Source organism: Triticum dicoccoides, chromosome 1A (assembly GCF_002162155.2).
Source record: "Triticum dicoccoides isolate Atlit2015 ecotype Zavitan chromosome 1A, WEW_v2.0, whole genome shotgun sequence".
Taxonomy (NCBI): Eukaryota; Viridiplantae; Streptophyta; class Magnoliopsida; order Poales; family Poaceae; genus Triticum; species Triticum dicoccoides.
Window position 1 is genome coordinate 98,318,480 of NC_041380.1, and position 9,305 is coordinate 98,327,784.

The following is a 9,305-nucleotide window of genomic DNA, read 5'->3' on the forward strand; positions in this document are numbered from 1 at the left end:
GGAACCCATAAGAAAAAATACTTACTAGTCATGGTGGATAAATTCACCAAATGGATAGAAGCTAAACCTGTCAAAACGACTGAATCCGGACCGGTGATAGACTTCATATCTGGGGTTATACACCGTTATGGCATCCCCCATAGCATCATCACTAACAACGGCACGAACTTTACAGCCGATGAGGTAAAACTTCGGTGCAACAACATGGGTATCAAGCTCGATTATGCTTCTGTCCATCACCCACAAACTAGCGGTCAAGTCGAGCGAGTAAATGGTCTTATCATGAGCGGCATCAAACCCAGATTAGTGCAGTCCTTAAAGGAATCAAACATGCACCGGGTAGAGGAGCTCGACTCCGTACTATGGGGGCTGCGGACCACGCCGAATCGCACTACCGGATACACATCGTTTTTATGGTGTACGGCGCAGAGGCGGTTCTGCCTTGCGACATAATTCATGACTCACCTTGGTGCGCATGTACGAAGAAAAAGAGGCCGATCTCGATCGGCAGGACAGTTTGGACACCTTGGAGGAGGAGCGTGACGTGGCAAAGGCCCATTCCGTATTCTATCAGCAACATGCTCGAAGGTATCAAAGCAGAGAAGTACGGGCCAAAACCTATAACGTTGGCGAACTAGTTCTACGCCTGTCGGAGAAGAAAAAGAACAAGCTCAAGCCCAAATGGGAAGGTCCCTTCATTATTGACCAGGTTCTGACCAGTGGAGCGTACCGTCTGCGCGATGCATCGGACAATCGACTCGAGCCAAACCCATGGAACGCAGCCAGACTCTGAAGATTCTACGCCTAGTGTCGGACTCTATGTGCGTCTCTGTAACATCCCAAAATTCTAAATTTTGGAATGTTATAATAAATAGATAGATTTGACTGATTGTTTGATTGATTGTCTGAAAGTGAGTGAATTCGAAACCTTTTTGAAAGTTAAATGAGAGGGAATAAAAGGACTTCCCCAAACTTTCATTTTTGCATTTTATGCTCTCCGTGAATTCAAATACCTTTCATCACAAAACCCTGGAGAGAAGATGACATGACTTCTTCCATTTATATAAATGAAAAGGGGGTGTTGAAAATATTTGAATTTCATTTGGAAATATTCCGATTCTGAAACTTTATGCGACTCAATGATTTTCACGAGAGAAGATAAAATGACTTCTTCAAATTATATGAAATATGAGTTGGGAGTTTCAAAGAATTAAATTCAAAGTTCTTTTGAATTTATTTTCAATTTGGAATGTTATGCACTAGATCGTCATGCATATCTTATTTTCTTGCATTTTGGTCGATCCTAGAAATTTCACGCAACTCAAGGACCTTCGGAGAGAGTTGGAGATTTCGTTATTTGAGAGTTTTCTCGAATTGGAAAAAAAAGGATCATTTGATTTATTTATTTCATCTTCAATAATTTTTCCGGTGTCAAAATACACGAGAGAGGGAATAATATGACTTTCCCAAAATATAGGAAAAATGAAGATTTAATAAATAGATCAAATTTTTGTTTTCCGGTGTTTGTTTGCGTTTTATTTGGATAGGGAAAAATACTTGTTTTCAAAAATTGCATTTTTGCCTCGTGTTAAAGTTCATTTTGTTCGACTCATTTTTAGGAGTCGGGGAAAATTTACTTTATTAATTTTGGAGTTTGTATAGATTTTTTTTCTACGCGCGAAACCGTTTAAAAAAAATTGTAGCGCCTTGGGCCTAAGGCCCAAGCCACCAAGCCGCCGGCCGGCCAGGAGGCCAAGGCCACCGCGCACGCGCGCCAAGCCAGGGAGCCGCCGCTGCTTCTTTTCCTAGTCCAAGTAGGACTTTAGTCCTACTTTCCGTTTATTCCGTTTTTTGTTCCTAGGATTCCTAATCCTAGTCTAATTCTTGTCCCCTACTCCAAGCAAAACCCTCCCCTCCCCAATATAAATACCCAAGTACCCCCCCCTCCAACACATCAAACCAACACCTCTCCTCTCCTCCGCAGCAGCATCAGCGCAGCACCACCACCGCCGCCCCTCACCAGCGCCGCCGCCCTACACCGCCGCCGCCGCTTGCCACCGCCGCCGCCAAGTGCCGCCGCCGCCACCGGAGCCCCTCGCCTTTTCGAGGTACTAGCCCCGCGCCGCGTCACCTTTTCTTTTCCTCGGTTCGGTTTTTCGTAAATCGTTCCGGTTTCCGTTCCGGTTTTTCTAGATCGGTTTTTCGTTTCGGTTTTCTTTCCGAAACCCTAGATCGGTTTTTCTCGCCGGTTTTTCTTTCAGGTTTTGTTTAGCAAGCGTTCGTCGGACCGTTCGTCCTAACGAACGTGATCACCGGTTTGCCTCGGTTAATTAATGCCCGTTCAACCGTTCGTCGTTTTCTTTCTCATCGGATTTATTCCGCTATTTTCCTGATAGCGATTTCAGATCTGATTTTCTTTCTAGTCTATCTTCTCGCTCGTTTATTGGAATCAGGTGATTCAAGCGCCTGGAGTTTCATCTCGAAACCGCCGTTCCAACTAATCAACTTGAACAAGTTTTTGCTACTGTAAAATTTGACCTAGTTTCAACTTGCTAGAACCGAGTTGTTTTCTTCCGCCGTTTGTTTTCCGTCGTTTGTTCGGTTCGTTCTTTCTTTTGCCACGAGGGTTCTTAAGTTGAACTTTCTGGTTCGTTCTCTTGTTCGAGTTTTACTTGTGCTTTAGATGAGTACTTATTGTGTGGTTACTATTGTTTGTTTACGATAGATTGACCGGAGTGTGACGATTAGATCTATCACAAGTTTTGAGTGCGAACCATCTTCATCAACTTTGCAGGCAAGTAACACTTTGTTCATACCTTTTCTACAACCCAGTTTTTATACATTAGATCAATCCTCAAACATTGCATGATTAGGATCTAATTAAATTGTGGGATGGGAAGTAGATGAGGTAGTACCTATTACCTGTTTTACTTATGAAACCTTTGGGAGTTACTTCTACGTTTGCTATTTATGCCATGCTATGCTAGTAGATGTGGATTGGGTGAGTGAATATCCATGACAGATGTGAGATTGTTATTAATGGTTTATCTAAGGTGGCAACTTAAATACACATCTGGGTGGATTGAGGCACCTGGAGTACCAGGACTTGCCTGTTTTTTTGGAAATCCCGGAGTACCGTGTGATTTTCCTATGGACCGCCACCCAGGCTCAAAGGGATCATAAGATCATTCATACTAGTAACTTACGTGTGCAGCCACAAGCCATTATGGGCTCTGGCATAGTTGACTAAGTCGTGCGAACTCTTATAGTGGTGGACTAGCAGATGTAGGGGATGTAGGTGTACCGGTCCACCCATCGTAAGGTGCAAGCGCTTCTGAAAGACTGTGTCTCGGTCATCCGTTTCTCAAACACCATGTAGTGCGAGAAACCAAACGGAGGCAATCGAGTCTTGTGGGGAAAAGTGCGCAAACCTATGCAGAGTGTATAAACTAATCATGATTAGCCGTGTCCCCGGTTATGGACATCTTGAGTATCTAGTACTTGAATATCATGTGAATCTCAACATGTTACTCTAATTAATATTTGTTGGGTTTTAATGAGTACTTTTAATTGGGATTGAGAATGCTGTCAACCATTCTCAATGTTTCGCAACCACCATGATAGTTACATAAATTTATTCCTTTGCAGTAGGGAAAAAACTGGCTTTATGCAAAACTGTAACCTTAGAGCTTTTCCACCAGCCATACATGCATGTAGTATAGCTTATTCTTTCATTACTCTCTATGTGTTACATTGCCAGCATATTCCATGTGCTGACCCATTTTCGGGCTGCAACTTTTCATGTTGCAGACTTTTCAGACGACGAGTAAGTGATACGTTAGGGTTACGATTTCCTATACTCAACTCTGCCGTTGGTGTTGATGGGAAACCACAACCTTGTTGCTTCCGCTATATGGATTGAGGTAATAGTATTTACGTTACTTTATACATGTGATTTACCTTTGTTATAAATCCTTCGAGTACTGTGTGTGTCAGCATACCGATCCAGGGATGACACATAAGCACAGAGACTTGATCCATTCGGGTCGGGTCGCTACAAGATGGTATCAGAGCACATGTTGACTGTAGGACGTGACCCTAGAAACTGGCAAGCCCATAGCAAAGATTTTTCCCTACAACTTTCCCTTTCAAAAGATCGTTTACCTCTCTTCTCTTCTGAGCTTATTCAAAAAATTCTTTTAGTGAGACCATACCCCTTTCCCTTTTGACCACTCGAGGATTCGACTGATGAGACCACTCCAAGAAGTACAGGATATCAGACAAGTAAGACTATTCGGAATGAAGAGGATTTTACCATACATTATGATAATGGAAACTACAGCTGTTGAAGACTCTAAAGACAAGTAGAATTTGAAGGCTCTGAAGAATCCCCAGATTTGTATGACCTAGGACTGCTACCCTTATGGAACTTGGCAGACTATGGAAGTTGTCAATACCCGATATCAAGGTGTATCGGAGAAAGACCAAAACAAGGAGCATGAGAACTCAAAGTTTTGTCAAAAAAAAACCCTAAGGCAGGAGATATCAACTATGGAATGATAGCTCATGGGAAAGACAAGAGCAGAAACACGGTTATCCGTGATGTCATCGCCGCTGATGCTATTGTCACCGTGCTGAGTTAAGGATGCATTTCCTCAAAATGGATTTGATGGAAGAAGGCTGATGGAGCACCTATCATAAGATGAAGTTTTAGCCCTAGCCGGTGTATCACCAGGATCTGGAATATTACATCAGGAAGTTTAGGATGGACCTGCAGAAACAGTATTCGACAGGGAAGCATTTCGTGAAGAACTCAGGAACCAAAAGCTGAAAGTAGCCAAGATGGAGGAGCTACAACCTCGAGATACCGGAGATTTGTCAGGAACTGAAGGACAGTATGACCATGGCTCATGCCAAGGATGTTGAAACCTAGAAGTTTGGAATGCAATTCCAGAATATTCAAGGATGTCATGAGAGACTTCGCATCAACAGAGATTGATCTGGCAAAAGAACTTGAGAAAGACAAGCATGATCGGAAGAAGCCATTGGAGGCATGAACAAGACTTGAAGAGTTTGGCGACGTTGACCTTAGAAGACCAAACCCCTGTTATACACCTACGTTAGAAGCGACGATTGTGAGCTGTCATTTGTTTGATGTTTTTCGACAGCCACAGTAAAAATTTGTCTTTTCAAAACTTTTGTTTGTATTGTGTGTATCCCTCTCCCTCTCTCTTATCTCACCCCAAACCCATGGACCCAATATATGATGAATGGAGATGAGCTTGTATTTTCGGGACCGGATAGTCAATTGGAGACAGACCGATGGATTCAGAACATGGAGGATCATATGGAGAATAACCCTATAGTTGGAAAGGATATGGCCCAGCATGCTCTTCAATGCTTTGAAAGAGGTGCTGCTACTTGGTGGAGGATGTACCAAACCATCAATGGATGGCAAGGAGTAACCACTTGGAGAGAATTAAAGATGACTTTGCAAAAGTCTCAGTTTGTGTCCCAGAAATTGGAGCCTTATGGAAAGGATATGAAGAAACCTTGTGCATGCAAGATTTGTGGAGAAATCGGACACACCCATAAGGAACACAAGGATGAATGCCCTAATTGTGAAGGAAGTCACCCAACTGAAGAATGCCCAACTAGACAGATTACTTGTTTCTTGTGTGAAGGAACTACCCACTACCCTACTCAGTGTCACATTTACACTATGGTACAAAGAACCATCCAGCAGAAGGAAGAAGAAATGAAAGGAGCCCTCATGGAGATGTTAGAAGAACCTGTGACGAAGGAAGATGTTGAGGACACACACAAAGGAAACAAAATTAAAGCCCGCACCAAGTCATGCTATTCATGTGGAGAAGAAGGACACATCTCCCAAGATTGTCTGAATGGAGATCTAGTAGAATTCCCGACAGAGGAAGTAGAGTATGACCCACAGGAAATAGAAGCCCTGATTGGAACGGAAAGGTCCAGGAAGAGATGTAGGTTGGATTCCAGGAACAACCCAATTTCCACAAAGAAAGACCTGAGTCATATCACATGTTTCAGGTGCAAAAATTCAGGGCACTACTTCAATGATTGCCCAAGAGGGAAGATAAGGACCCCAGGAGGCTATATAATCACAAGGAAACCGCGATATTTGTCAGAAGTAATATGTTTCCGTTGTGATGAAGCAGGCCACTTTGCCAGAGATTGTCCGAAGGAGAAGGAGACCGGTGATATATAGTTGAATTTGTAACAGAATAAATGGAGTAGTTGAAGTGAGAGCTTTTTCTTTTATTGAGGGGTTAAGTTGAGACATGTAATGGAAGAGCGAGATGATTGTAATAATTTAAGAATCAATAAAGTTAGCAGTGTTGGTACTACCTTGGATTTTATGAGTTACCCTATGAGGAAAGATGTTGACCAATTCCGAGGATATGAGAAATATGGTCTATGGAATATTGGAACATTTTAAGGGTGGTAGTACCCTGTAAGAACCGTTGACCCTTGGAAAATATAAGGATACCCACTGAATGGATTTCCGACAAAATGAATATGAGATTTGTCTCGATATGTTTGATACCCCAAGAAAGTGTGGGATGACGTTGGAGACCATCAGTTGTTTGGACCAAATGTGATCAAGGATTCAGAAGAGAATGTTAAGATTCGAGATAGACTGAAGGTAACTCAGTCCAGGCACAAGAGTTATACAGACTCAAAAAAACGCAAGGAGATAGTCTATGAAATTGGAGAACAGAGCATGTCTTCATGTGTTCCCTCTGCGAGGAGTTAAACGATTTGGAGTTAAGGGAAAGTTAGCCCCGAGATTTGTAGGACCATAAGAGAGAAGTGGCCTACAAGTTTGAGTCACCGGAAGGACTGTCAGGAGTTCAAGATGTGTTTCACGTTTCCCAGTTGAAGAAGTGCCATGTAGAGATGGCCAATATTCCCCTGTAAGGACGCTTGACTGCGGAAAGGATAATGATGTTCCACAAAGTGGAATATGGACTTCATAAGTATAAGTTTTTTTATCTCGGTATGAGGGATATCCCACGAGGATGAAGAGATGAAGTACTATTGGATATAAAGGAGGTATGATGTTGGTAATATGGAGCAATGGCAACCCCATGACAAGTCTTAGTACTCATGTCTTGGTTGGGTGCCAATAGAAGGAAGGAAGACAATACAATTGGATGGATTTAAGAATACTAGGAAGTTGGAAGTTGGAACAATGATCAGTTGCCCGATGATAAGTTCAAGGACTACAAGTGATGAGATGGGCCATAACCCACAGGCCCCAGGACCTGCCAAGAAGCAAGCACATTCTTGCTGAAGGAAAAACCCTGGAAGTGGATATGCCTTTGTCGACAGACGATTTTATAGGAGTTTACGCAAAACCTGAGAGTTGTGAAGGAATGATAGATGTTTGTCTAGCTTGCAGAATCTATGGATATATCCGAACTTGGTTCGTCGACAAGAGAAATTCTGCAATGCTTGTGAGGTTGACCGAGTGTTAGTATGCGAGATTCGCTAAACTGTATACATGGTAATGATTTGGGTGCGGGATGGATTGATCACCATACCGACTTACTCTTATTATTCGCCTTGCTATATGGGATGGTAAATCTGAGTGACTTACCTATAGTAGAGAGACGACGATATCAAAACCTTGTTTAAGCCTTAGAATGGTATAAGAATTTTTCCCTTGTACACGGCAGTTGTGCCAACCATAGGTTATACGGTGAGGATCACCCAGACCCATTTCCTGCAGGAGAAACCATAAATTGTTGACCACCATGAGATATCGATAGTTGTTTAGTCTTGGTGCCAGACCGTCAGCTAAGAAGACCCAGTCTCGGAATAATCTTACCAAGATGAAAGGACATAAGAATTGAGGAAAAGGTTATGCCACTACCGGAAGAGCCCAGAGAAGGAATTATCCTGAAGATCTGAGAAGACCGACACTGTCAGTAATAAGGATGGAGTATATGAGTATTGATGGAGCTGTAACGATGTTTCTAAGGGTGGTAGCATCCCAGACCCCGGAGACGATTGATGGATTTTGAGGAGACCCCCAAACCCTAACCTTTTCTTGCTAGCCTCTCCGAATCTCGAGGACGAGATTCATTTTTAAGGGTGGTAGGTTTGTAACATCCCAAAATTCTAAATTTTGGAATGTTATAATAAATAGATAGATTTGACTGATTGTTTGATTGATTGTTTGAAAGTGAGTGAATTCGAAACCTTTTTGAAAGTTAAATGAGAGGGAATAAAAGGACTTTCCCAAACTTTCATTTTTGCATTTTATGCTCTCCGTGAATTCAAATACCTTTCATCACAAAACCCTGGAGAGAAGATGACATGACTTCTTCCATTTATATAAATGAAAAGGGGGTGTTGAAAATATTTGAATTTCATTTGGAAATATTCCAATTCTGAAACTTTATGCGACTCAATGATTTTCACGAGAGAAGATAAAATGACTTCTTCAAATTATATGAAATATGAGTTGGGAGTTTCAAAGAATTAAATTCAAAGTTCTTTTGAATTTATTTTCAATTTGGAATGTTATGCACTAGATCGTCATGCATATCTTATTTTCTTGCATTTTGGTCGATCCTAGAAATTTCACGCAACTCAAGGACCTTCGGAGAGAGTTGGAGATTTCGTTATTTGAGAGTTTTCTCGAATTGGAAAAAAAAGGATTATTTGATTTATTTATTTCATCTTCAATAATTTTTCCGGTGTCAAAATACATGAGAGAGGGAATAATATGACTTTCCCAAAATATAGGAAAAATGAAGATTTAATAAATAGATCAAATTTTTGTTTTCTGGTGTTTGTTTGCGTTTTATTTGGATAGGGAAAAATGCGTGTTTTCAAAAATTGCATTTTGGCCTCGTGTTAAAGTTCATTTTGTTCGACTCATTTTTAGGAGTCAGGGAAAATTTACTTTATTAATTTTGGAGTTCGTATAGATTTTTCTCTGCGCGCGAAACCGTTTAAAAAAAACTGTAGCGCCTTGGGCCTAAGGCCCAAGCCACCAAGCCGCCGGCCGGCCAGGAGGCCAAGGCCACCGCGCACGCGCGCCAAGCCAGGGAGCCGCCGCCGCTTCTTTTCCTAGTCCAAGTAGGACTTTAGTCCTACTTTCTGTTTATTCCGTTTTTTGTTCCTAGGATTCCTAATCCTAGTCTAATTCTTGTCCCCTACTCCAAGCAAAACCCTCCCCTCCCCAATATAAATACCCAAGCACCCCCCCCCCCTGCAACACATCAAACCAACACCTCTCCTCTCCTCCGGAGCAGCAG